Source organism: Xenopus tropicalis, chromosome 7 (assembly GCF_000004195.4).
Source record: "Xenopus tropicalis strain Nigerian chromosome 7, UCB_Xtro_10.0, whole genome shotgun sequence".
Taxonomy (NCBI): domain Eukaryota; kingdom Metazoa; phylum Chordata; class Amphibia; order Anura; family Pipidae; genus Xenopus; species Xenopus tropicalis.
In genome coordinates, this window is record NC_030683.2 from 7,168,755 (window position 1) to 7,181,327 (window position 12,573).

Consider the following 12,573-nt stretch of genomic DNA (forward strand, 5'->3'; position numbering starts at 1 on the left):
AACGGTGCCGTTTGGGGGCCCAGAAGGACAGACAGCACGGAGCTACAGACACAATGCTGCTAAGGGCCCTCCATGTGGGGCTCCTCCTGCTGCAGCTCTCTGGGGCACTGGGGGCAAAGCTGTGAGTATCTCTATGGAGTTGGCTATGAGTCTGTAGTGTATGGAACAAAACTGCATGTCTTGTGTTGTAAATGGCTCTTTGGTTCCCTTTAGCCCTTCTCCCTCAACCATGATGGTTTCTGTGCATTTGTTTCATTTGACCTGAGTACTTGTCTCTCATTGTGCGATTTTCCCTTTAGTTGCCTTCAAGGGGCTGACGTTTAGTATGATATAGACATTGATATTGTGAGACAGTTTGTAATTGTCTATGAAGATTCTCATTCATCCAGGTCATTATATACAGTACAGGTTTGGGAACCCTTTTTCGGAGACCCATTCTCCAGAAAGTTCCAAATATCTTCCATTAGACTGTGTTATAAGCAAATAATTCAATTTTTAAAAATAATTTCCCTTTTCTCTGTAATAATAAAACAGTACCTGTACTTGATCCCAACTAAGATATAATTACCCCTTATTGGGGCAGAACAGCCCTATTGGGTTTATTTAATGGTTAAATGATTCCCTTTTCTCTGTAATAATAAAACAGTACCTGTACTTGATCCCAACTAAGATATAATTACCCCTTATTGGGGCAGAACAGCCCTATTGGGTTTATTTAATGGTTAAATGACTCCCTTTTCTCTGTAATAATAAAACAGTACCTGTACTTGATCCCAACTAAGATATAATTACCCCTTATTGGGGCAGAACAACCCTATTGGGTTTATTTCATGGTTAAATGATTCCCTTTTCTCTGTAATAATAAAACAGTATCTGTACTTGATCCCAACTAAGATATAATTACCCCTTATTGGGGGCAGAACAGCCCTATTGGGTTTATTTCATGGTTAAATGATTCCCTTTTCTCTGTAATAATAAAACAGTACCTGTACTTGATCCCAACTAAGATATAATTACCCCTTATTGGGGCAGAACAGCCCTATTGGGTTTATTTCATGGTTAAATGATTCCCTTTTCTCTGTAATAATAAAACAGTACCTGTACTTGATCCCAACTAAGATATAATTACCCCTTATTGGGGCAGAACAGCCCTATTGGGTTTATTTAATGGTTAAATGATTCCCTTTTCTCTGTAATAATAAAACAGTACCTGTACTTGATCCCAACTAAGATATAATTACCCCTTATTGGGGGCAGAACAATCCTACTGTGTTTATTTAATATGTAAATCATATTTTAGTAGAAACCCAGGTCCCGAGAATTCTGGATAACAGAATCCCATACCTGTAACTAGTAGAATTAAGTCTAAAACAACTAGACTTTTCTGAGTTTTCTTGAAAACATTTTGCCACTCACAGTGCCTAGACCTAAATACGCCCCTGCTCCTGGTGAGTGAAATGACCCTGGAGTTCTGGGAAAACGTTGCACTGTGGGGGGAAAAACATGGCGATTGCACCCAATGTTGCATTTTGCTGCACTTGCAGTCGTAAATAGCCTGTGTATGTATGTATATATAATTATGCACTTTGTGCCCCTTCTCCTAAGTGTTCAACTACATTAACTTCTGACCCTCCCACAGGCAATATGCAGTCATCTTCCCCTCAGAGATGGTCTACCCCCAATCTGAACAAGCCTGTGTGCACCTGGAGGGGGCAGATGGAGGCAGCAGGATACACATCACCCTACAGATGGGCAAACATAACACAACGGTGTTGGAGAAGACATCACAGCAGAAATCCTACTTCAGATGCATTACATTTGAGGTACTCTGCATGGCTATATGATATAGACAATATACAACCCATACACTGCATAGTGGGGCAGAAGGGGCAGGTTCAACACCTACAAACACAGCCCCACTCTCTTTTCCTGGTGGGCTACATCTCAGTGTGTCCCAGAGGTCTCAATAAAGCCATGTACTTAAATGTAACCAATCCTTGCCAGATATTTTAGGGCTCCATTCATTCTAAGTGACACCAATGGAAGCCATCAGTGAGCCTTCAGTGATGTTGTAGAACTGGGCATTTTCTCTGGTATACTTGGCACCTTGTCTTCACACATGCAAAAATAGGTCTTGACAATACATGTTCTTTATCAGTTGTTCTGAACGCCAGATTGCCACACCAACAGGAGGAGAATAGTCTAGTCCGACCGACCGACCAGGAGTTATTTCATGTATGATTAAAGGAATACTGTCAGGGGAAAACATGTTTTTTTCAAAACCCATCAGTTAATAGAGCTTCTACAGCAGAATCCTGCATTGTAATCTGTTTTTCCCATGGGGCTAGCCATATTCTTCATTTCCCAGGGTGCCACAGCCATGTGACCTGTGCTCTGATAAACTTCAGTCACACTTTACTGCTGCGCTGCAAGTTGGAGTGATATCCCCCCCCCCCCTCACCCCCAGCAGCCGATCAGCAGAACAATGGGAAGGGAGCAAGATAGCAGCTCCCAGTAGGTATCAGAATAGCACTCAATAGTAAGAAATCCAAGTCCGGCTTGGGACTCCTCCAGTTACATGGGAGTAGGAGAAACAATAGGTTAGCTGAAAGCAGTTCTAATGTGTAGCGCTGGCTCCTTCTGAAAGCTCAGACTCAGGCACACTTTACTGCTGCGCTGCAAGTTGGAGTGATATCCCCCCCCCTCCCAGCAGCCGATCAGCAGAACAATGGGAAGGGAGCAAGATAGCAGCTCCCAGTAGGTATCAGAATAGCACTCAATAGTAAGAAATCCAAGTCCGGCTTGGGACTCCTCCAGTTACATGGGAGTAGGAGAAACAATAGGTTAGCTGAAAGCAGTTCTAATGTGTAGCGCTGGCTGAAAGCTCAGACTCAGGCACACTTTACTGCTGTGCTGCAAGTTGGAGTGATATCCCCCCCCCCTCCCAGCAGCCGATCAGCAGAACAATGGGAAGGGAGCAAGATAGCAGCTCCCAGTAGGTATCAGAATAGCACTCAATAGTAAGAAATCCAAGTCCGGCTTGGGACTCCTCCAGTTACATGGGAGTAGGAGAAACAATAGGTTAGCTGAAAGCAGTTCTAATGTGTAGCGCTGGCTGAAAGCTCAGACTCAGGCACACTTTACTGCTGTGCTGCAAGTTGGAGTGATATCCCCCCCCTCCCAGCAGCCGATCAGCAGAACAATGGGAAGGGAGCAAGATAGCAGCTCCCAGTAGGTATCAGAATAGCACTCAATAGTAAGAAATCCAAGTCCGGCTTGGGACTCCTCCAGTTACATGGGAGTAGGAGAAACAATAGGTTAGCTGAAAGCAGTTCTAATGTGTAGCGCTGGCTGAAAGCTCAGACTCAGGCACACTTTACTGCTGCACTGCAAGTTGGAGTGATTCCCCCCCCCCTCACCCCCAGCAGCCGATCAGCAGAACAATGGGAAGGGAGCAAGATAGCGGCTCCCAATAGGTATCAGAATAGCACTCAATAGTAAGAAATCCAAGTCCGGCTTGGGACTCCTCCAGTTACATGGGAGTAGGAGAAACAATAGGTTAGCTGAAAGCAGTTCTAATGTGTAGCGCTGGCTGAAAGCTCAGACTCAGGCACAAGGCACTGAGATGGCGCCTACACACCAATATTACAGCTACAAATACATTTGTTGGTTCAAGAATAAAAGGTTAAATGGCAGAGGGAATTATTTGCTGTGTAACAGTGTCATTTAGAGATAAAAAGTAGCCTATAAATATCATGGCAGTGTCCCATTTGAATTCATTGTCGGGGGCTTTCTCTCCCAGTACTGCCACTCAGGTTACAGACATCTTGCAATCAACTGTGTGCCCATTACTAAACACAATATGCCAGCTATTATGCAAATGTCTGTTTGTACATCTCTTACTACATATTTAAAGATCAGGGGCACTAATGGGTAAATAGTTTTGAAATGTGTTCTTTGGAGCATTTAGTAAATCAGTTATGAAGTCCTCACTACAGGAAAGTAAATACCAGTTCAGTTCAAACAATCCAGTGACATCCAGTGAAATCTCTTCTCCAGCTGAACTTTTAGTATGTTACAGAATGGCCAGTTCTAAACACACCTTTTCAATCGGTCCTCACTATTTTTTTTTTTTTATAGATTTTTAAACTATTTGCCTTCTTCTTCTTACTCTTAGCAGCTTTCAAATGGGGGTCACTGACCCCGGCAGCAAAAACACTATTGCTCTGTGAGGCTCCAGTTTTATTGTTATTGTTTCTTTTTATACCTTCTTTTTCTATTCAGGCCTCTCCTATTAATTTAAACCCTTTCATTTAAATGGTTGCTAAGGTAACTTGGATCCTAGCAACCAGATAGCTGCTGAAATTCCAAACTGCAGAGCTGATGAACAAAAAGTGAAATAACCAAAAAAAATACAAATAATATCAAATGAAGACCAATTGCAATAATACTCTCTACATCTTACTAACAGTTAACTCAAAAGTGAACAACCCCTTTAATAGATGTGTTTCTTTTGATAGAGGACTCAGTGCAGCGTTTCTGTGAGTGCTTATGGCTGTATTTACATAGACCTTTCTGATAAAGCTTATTGAGTTTTTTACCTTTAGTATAGAACAATATAATAATGACATTTGTCCAATACAGGTGCCGCCTCCCCACTAATGGGAATGAAGAAGTGGCCACCATGCAGGTTTCCATTGAGAGTGGAGGGGAGACAATAAGCAACAAGCCGTAGAGTTCTGGTGAAGAGAGCGAGAACCAGTCTTTTTGTTCAGACGGACAAAGCTGTATACAAACCAGGCCAGACAGGTAACCTACCATGGGGGGAGCTTCCTACAGACTATTGTTGGGCTTACTGGAATACATAGCCATAAGAAACCTCAGGCCACATTCATATTATGCCCCATTGGATGTAAAGATGGCCCAGTAACATCTATATTCCCTAAGGATAAGGGCAATATGGTGGACCTCTATACAACTTAATGCACCCTATGCTGGATATACTGCGAGTAGAGTTTCTTAAATGGTAACTACCATGAATACAGCTATTTATAACTAGTCTAGTTGCAATGTGACATTTTGTTTTGGTTAAAATGGGATCGCTTTCAATGCCAAACCATAATATACACCATACCTGCAGTGAAGTATAGTGGTAGTGTCATAATGCTGTGGGGCAGCTTCTCATCAGGGACTGGGCATGATGACCAAGATGACCAAGATCAGCAAGATGATCACCATGATGATGGTCCATGATGATCATAATCCATCTCCTTGATCACCACGATGATCATCTTGGTCATCCTCAAGATGGCACAAGTATGGATGGTCCAAAAATCCCAGTAAAAACACTTATTTCAGGCTTTGAAATAAAAAAAAGATCCAGAAGAACAAACCTTTACTTTACAATTCATTATTCAGTATTACAAAAGAATTCAATACGGACCTTTATACTTTTGCAAGGTTCTGTATATAAGAAATATGGAGCCGTCACTATATTAATTTGACATTTTCTTATTTCTTCCAGTGAGATTTCGAGTGGTTTCCCTTAAAGAAAACCTGCAACCAGAAGAAAGTCAGGTAAGAACAGGGTTAAGAGAATATAATATATACAAGAATATAATGTAACAGACAGAGTTATAGACATTAGAGGAAACAGCAGAAAGCTCTCAAAGCAAGAGGTATTGGGTACATGAGTCTGAACCAGCAGTGACTTACATAGATGTCTAACCCAAGTGAAAAGATCTTTTTTTTTTAATGCTCTTCTTTTTTGTCTTTATTACAGGTGCCAACCATTGAATTACAGGTATGTATAAAGCTATAAATATACCGTGAATCAGTAGCCATTGTCTGATGGGGGAAGGTTCCTGTGAATTTCTGGAACTGAATAATGAACTGTAGAAGGTTTTTAGTCTCAACAGTGAAAAGTAAAAGATAAGTCTGAAGGTGTAACTGTTTAGAGAGATCCCCAACCAGAGGTTTAGGGGCAACATGTTGCTCACAATTTCTTTTGCCGTTGCTCCCAGTGGCCTCAAAGTAGGAGCCATTTTAAAATTTCTGGCTTGGAGACAAGTTATGGAAGCACAGACACAGTTTTACTCCAAGCAGAGCCCACTGCAGGCCAGCTGCCCACATGGGGCTACCAAATAGCCAATCACAGCTCTTATTTGGCATTTTCAAATAACTTTTTTCATGCTTGTGTTGCTCCCCAACATTATTTGCATGTGGCTTGCAAGTAAAAACGATTGGGGATCCCTGCTTTAGATTATATTTATCATATAGTGAAACAGATCTCTTCACTGTCCTGCAATACTGGGAAATACCCCTGCACTGTTGGTAGAAACATGACCAATTGCCAATTTGTGACCTTGGCCATTTGGAGGACTTTCATGGCACTGAAGATCATTATCTTGTGCCCATCTTTGAAGTGAGACCAGGCTTTGTGGCCAGTTAGTAGACGTACGTTACAGTAGACACTGCCCTTACATGAATGAGGTGCTACATGAAAGTGGCTTCTACAAAGACTAGAGATGAATGATGATTTGCTGTTCCTTCAAGGACCCAGGGAAGAACCGTATTGGCCAGTGGCTGAACGTGAGTCTCCAGCAAGGAATCGCTGAGCTCTCACTGCCCCTCTCTTCCGAGCCCTCATTAGGAGAATATTCCATTCGTGTAAAGGACACTGTCCATGGCTTCAGTGTGGAAGAATACGGTAAGGACCAGCCCAACCTTATCCCAAATATAATTGTACTTTATTCTCACATTTATTAATTTATTTCCGCAGTTCTGCCCAGATTTGAGGTCACTCTCCAACTCCCCAGAGTGGTTGCTGTTAAACAGTAAACAATTCGCTGTTAACATCTGTGCCAGGTAAGTTCTGGGGAGATTCTTGTCCAATAGTCACAACTGGGAAATTCAGTAGATTTTACTTCGTTTACTGCAACTGCCCTAAAATGTTAACGTTTCTCTGTAGAGTATGTGCTAGCAAAGGTGCAATTGGCACAAGGTAGCAATGTGTAGCAGCTGGACTGGGCACAACATAAAGCTGATGGGTACTATTTGGCACCCATAAAGGTACATATGACTGCAAAGGTAAATGAGCCACGTTGTCTTCACAGACACCAGTTCCACTAGTACCTGGGACAATAGTCACCCCAGTTTCCATCTAAATTAGCCTATGGGCCATTCCCCCCAATTTGGGAATGTCTACAAGTATAACATATACAGTATAAGCCCCCTTTTAATTGAAACTGGGACTTGATCTGATTTACATTGTTTGCCAACTTTGTTATCTTTTTTTTTTATTTTTAATAAGCCCTAGCCCTGTTTAAAGATCATGACTTCAGATATTTGGATTCAAAATTCAGAGGGAGGAAATATTCCTGGATTTCGGCATTCTTGGAAAGGACTGTGGGACTTTATTAAAGAAGGTTTTTGTGTCCCCCTCCTGCAGGTATACTTATGGGAAACCAGTGCAGGGAACCTATAAGGTCAATGTGTGCCGGAAGCATTACAGCTACAGAACCATGGTTGCCAGTGACCAAGGGAGAGATCTTTGTGCCGATTTCAGTGGAACGGTGAGGAGACGTAGTGGAATTATTGTTAAACCATAGTTCTAGGTACTAATAACATTTGTATGTGTAGGATTCTCATACAGTCCCCACCAGTATCTCTATATCATGGATATCGATTGGTTTGTTGAACCCTAGCAACCAGACAGCTGCTGAACAGAAAGCTAAATAATTCAATAAACACAAATAATCGATTGCAAACTGTGTCAGAATTCATTTAAGGGCGAACAACCCCTTTAATTCAGTTTCTGCCCTTCAGCTGAGTCAGTCCGGTTGCTCCACCTTGGATGTGCAGTCTTCTACCTACAATCTTCTATTAAGCGAATGGCAGTTGAACCTGGAGGGGACTGGCTCAGTTCTAGAAGATGGGACAGGTGAGAACCACACAAGGTGCATGGAACTCCCAGGTAAAGATGGGGCGCAGGCTGTACAGGTGCATTCTTAGTGCTCATATGGGACTTGCAGTCCCACTGCCCTCTCTACCCTGAGTGACTGATGGAAAATCCAGCATTTAAGACGGCAGCTTGTTGTCCTCTTGGAACATTATATTGTATTCTTTCACTACTTCTCAAGAGCAAGAGAAGAGGCTAAATTCTTTGAATGTCATGCCAAATTGGTGACATTTGGCCAGTAATCCCCAACCAGTGGCTCGGGGGCAACATGTTGCCCCCAACCCCTCGGATGTTGCTCCCAGTGGCTTCAAAGCAGGTGCTTATTTTTGAATTCCTGGCTTGGAGGCAAGTTTTGGTTGCAAAAAAACAGGTGTACTGCCAAACAGAGCCTTCTGTAGGCTGCCAGTCCAAATAGGGGACTACAAATAGCCAATCACAGCCCTTATTTTGCACCCCAAATACGGGTGTTGCTCCCCAGCTCTCTTTACAATTGAATATGGCTTACGGGTAATAAAGGTCGGGGACCCCTGCACTTGGCAGAACTGAGAAGGAAGAGTTAATTTAACATAGGGTTTAATTGGGAGAGACAATCTGGTTTAATGTCTTCTCTAAAATGTGCCAAATGCGCCAAAAAAACCCAACAAGGAGCAATTTAGAGTCAAGTTTATTGAGCAACTCGATATTGTTTGGCCACAGGTCTCAAATTGTGCTTCTCTCTCACAGGAATTGAGATTTCTGCATCTGGTAGATCCCAGATTTCAAGCCAACTCACCACTGTGACCTTCCTGGATGCTGACGATACTTACAAGCCTGGAATCTCATATATTGGCACCGTAAGACTTTTATTGCACTAATTATTATTATAACATTTCGCTGCAGCTAAAATGTACAGGTGTTTTTCAGAATATTCTCTAATCCCTAATCCCTCAATTGTGGATACTAAAAGGAGGGTTACTTAGAAGTGGGCAGGTTTTCAGGCAGAATGGGATGTATCAGGGCATTTTTCAGCAAACCTAACTTTCCATCTTGCCCTCCCTGCAGGTGAAGGTTGTAGATGCCAGTGACACCCCATCCACCAAACAGTGTATCTGACCAGTTTAGATGGAATGGTGAACCAGACCTTGGAGACAGATGAGAATGGACTTGCTCCCTTCAAAACTAAGAGAACACAGCAGAGTGGAAGGTTAAGGTGTCCCTGACGGTATGTACAATGCCATGGGAATGTAATGCAGCTCTGTTTGGGAAGAAAATTACAAGCTACATTTTTTATCATCATCATCATTTATATATGTTTTGATACATTAAACAGAACTTTGCATGCTGCCCGACCAACAGCAAGTGCTGGGAGTTGTATCTGTACAAGACCTGACCTGATATAGATGTTACTGTAGTCATCTTGACCTACTGTGTCCATCTTGCCGTTCTTTACCAGCTGTCCCACAATTTCTTAATTCACAACTGCTGGCTTGCAAGACCCACTATGTAGGAGGCTACAGGCAGTCATTCCTATTGAAATCTGGATCTTCTAAGACAGCTTAAGACTCTGCTCCAAGAGGAGCTTACAATCTAATTTGCCTAGAAGAGCAACTCTCAAACATCACACTGTGGTCAGTTTAATTAGGAACCAATCAATATGCCAGTGCAGTTTTGGACTGGGGAGGAAGCTGTTTAAAAAACATGCTCTACATCTGAAAGGTAATATCTCCAAGATCAAACTGCTCATATTCCCACCTAAACCTGGACCCCAACCTCCATCCAATATTACATAACCCTGCATCCTATTTTTTTCAAGTCAGGTGCCTAGGTGTCACCTTAGACCCCTCATTACTTTCCCAGTCCACATTGGGTCCCCGACCAGGACAAGCTTGTTTATTATACCCTTGTTTGTACATCTTCCATAGCACTGTGTACATCTGAGGTGCTATAAAAATAGATGAATACAAATACAATCTAATACAATACAAAAGTGGGGGGAACATAATGACTCAACATACCCAACATACCCAAATCTCCCAGTTTACCATGAATTCGCCCACTATTTCTTGCTTGTGCCAACTAGAATAGGAGAAGAACTACAGAAGAACTGCCCTAATTGCTATTATCAATGGAAAAATAAAAAATAAAGACCAAATTCAAATTTTCCTATGCTACTGTCTACATATTGTCTACATATCAGACCCAGTGGCCAAGCGTAATAAGGAAGGGGGATTGTTATTATTATTATTATTATTAACATGCATCTATATGATAAAAACATTACAGTATTTATATCTGTAGACATGAATATTTCCCATACTCTATGGCACTATGTCCTACACCTATAACACTGTGAAAAATAGGATATGCTTTTGTTGTATTGACTTAGCTGTGTTTTTACTTTGTTCCTTCCACAGGCCAAGATACAAAAAAGAAGAGCCTTTAAGAAAGTATCAATATGGTGTCATAAACCCATCACATGGGTCAGCGTTTCTTACAATCAGCCGCTTTCATTCCCTCAGCACAGTTTCCTAAAACTTTACGCCCAGAAGGGGGAGCTTCTCTGTGAAGGGCAACAAGAAGTCCGGGTGGAATATCTTATCAAGCGCACTGTGCTGGAAGAGGGGGCAAAGCACTTGGAGTTACACTACTTGGTAAAGAGCACTGTTGTGGTATTGTCACTAACACACAGGCAGATCAACTTGGACAATAAATTCCTAAATATGTTGTTCTGGATAGACATGAGTTTATTGGATACATTTTCTGTCTACAGATCTCAGAAGGGTTCCAGGGGCTGGTGTTAGATGAGTTCTTAGCCACTCGCAGTGCATGGTTTGTAAGGAATTAGGAGTCTTCAATCTCTGGTGGCTTCAGTTGGTCATTTTGCCCCAAGACCAATTAATAGATCAAGCGGTCAATGTGGTCCTCTTTAATTTGACACAAAACACTATTGTTATATGGCCCAAAATTTGGTACTATACAAAGGCAAGTAAGCCTGTGTACACGACTGATTATATTTTTCACATATCAAATGGGTTACTTGTGGGTTACTGATTATCCCAGATGGTTTGGGTGCCATCATGGAATAGGAATGTGTTGCTGATAGTTAGCTTTATGTCTAATTAAACATACCTTTGTACCAATGATGGATGTGGAGTTTAGAAAATTACACCATACTTGTTCCCATAGATGTAGTAGATGTCTCCATTTTCTCCAGACCAAAGAGAAATGATTATGTATAGACTCTCAGAGGTGTAATATGGCGTAAACTGGATGGGGACTTCATTATCTTCTCCTCATTCAGGGAACTGCCTCTCAGGCTGTACTGATACAACTGGACTGCGCGACACTCCATTCTTCTCAAATGAGGAAAAGTGCATGGTTACAAGTCCCATCAATCCCGAAAATCAGTTGTTTTCTAACTAGAGTAGAACTCTAATTTTTATGTTTTCTTGGAAATTGATGCCCGTTGTTGTCCCAATACCATTCAGACAAGCTGCATTTTCTTTCCCGGATTTAACATGGGAAACGTAAATTTGCGGTTCTACTGGATTTTTTGTGGTTTACAACACTGGTTTAATAATGAAAAAAATTGTTTATTAATTGGATCACTAAACAGATGGTTCAGGTTCACATCATGAAGTGATGGAGGGTTTGTAGTCATTTTTGTCTAAAGTCTGTAGGCTTCACATTTCTCCTTTTATTCCCACTTATTCATTTTAGTACTGCTCAGAAGAACACATTTCTATAACCAAGTTTATTATGTATTTTTCAGACAGTTTCTAAAGGGGCCATAAAGGATTGTGACTTTTTGGAAGTTTCCAATAAATAATGGAAGATGAAGGTGAGAGTGGTTTTTTTTTACAAAACCCCCACCAATTAAATACCTATTGTGTGTATGTAGGAAACTGTGGTAGCTGGTAGAGTTAGAAAATACCTACTCAGGTTAGTCTTTAGCCTTTCTTCCTGTTTGCCTTTCAGACCCTAACTATTCCCTATACCCTGCCTGTTATAGGCCATATAGAGCTTATGGGCAGCATTAAGCTCTGAATCCAAGAATTACTGAAGCTGTTTTCTTCCCTACCCTTCTTCTTTCTTCCCATTCCTCACAGTCCTGAGGGGTGAGGTCTCCATCAAAGCTCGATCTCAGCGCCGACGTCTCTCCGACTCTTCGAGTTCTTACCTACATTTTACTCCCTGGTGGAGATATGCCGGCAGATCAGCAACGTTCAAAGCTACAAAGGTGTTTTAGGAACAAGGTGAGTTATTATTTGTAAAAACATGGCTGTGTCAGTTATTCAGCCATTACTCCAAGAAATATCTAAGGTAGCAAATGAAGCTTTTACAAAATATCTCACTTTAATTTGGGGGTCTTCAGGTGTATCATGGAGAACAGATTTGCTTTCTCCTCAAATTTTACCCCAAGTGGACATCACGTTGGGCATCTCAGTCACTATGACCCACTACTTTATTGAAGCTTAAACTTCACTTCTGTTGTAATCACTTTACTTTAGATCAGCATTTTTCAACCACTGTTCCGTGGCACACTAGTGTGCCGCGAGATGTTGCCTGGTGTGCCGTAGGCAGGGCCGCAATTTTTACTTTAAAAAAAAAATCCGGGCCCTGTCATTGGTTTG

General features: G+C 41.7%; 1 pseudogene across 1 annotated transcript in view; it reads left to right on the forward strand.

The window, feature by feature from the left end:
- The window catches only part of LOC116412055, a 33,171-nt pseudogene continuing 20,598 nt past the window's right edge, over window positions 1–12,573 (forward strand). Inside the window, exons 1-14 of the transcript XR_004223501.1 lie at window positions 1–121; window positions 1,640–1,823; window positions 4,645–4,809; window positions 5,525–5,577; window positions 5,783–5,803; window positions 6,556–6,709; window positions 6,782–6,867; window positions 7,451–7,574; window positions 7,828–7,942; window positions 8,684–8,793; window positions 9,002–9,161; window positions 10,354–10,590; window positions 11,712–11,780; window positions 12,049–12,195. The product of XR_004223501.1 is annotated as an alpha-2-macroglobulin-like protein 1 (transcript). The remainder of the gene's footprint in view (window positions 122–1,639; window positions 1,824–4,644; window positions 4,810–5,524; window positions 5,578–5,782; window positions 5,804–6,555; window positions 6,710–6,781; window positions 6,868–7,450; window positions 7,575–7,827; window positions 7,943–8,683; window positions 8,794–9,001; window positions 9,162–10,353; window positions 10,591–11,711; window positions 11,781–12,048; window positions 12,196–12,573) is intronic.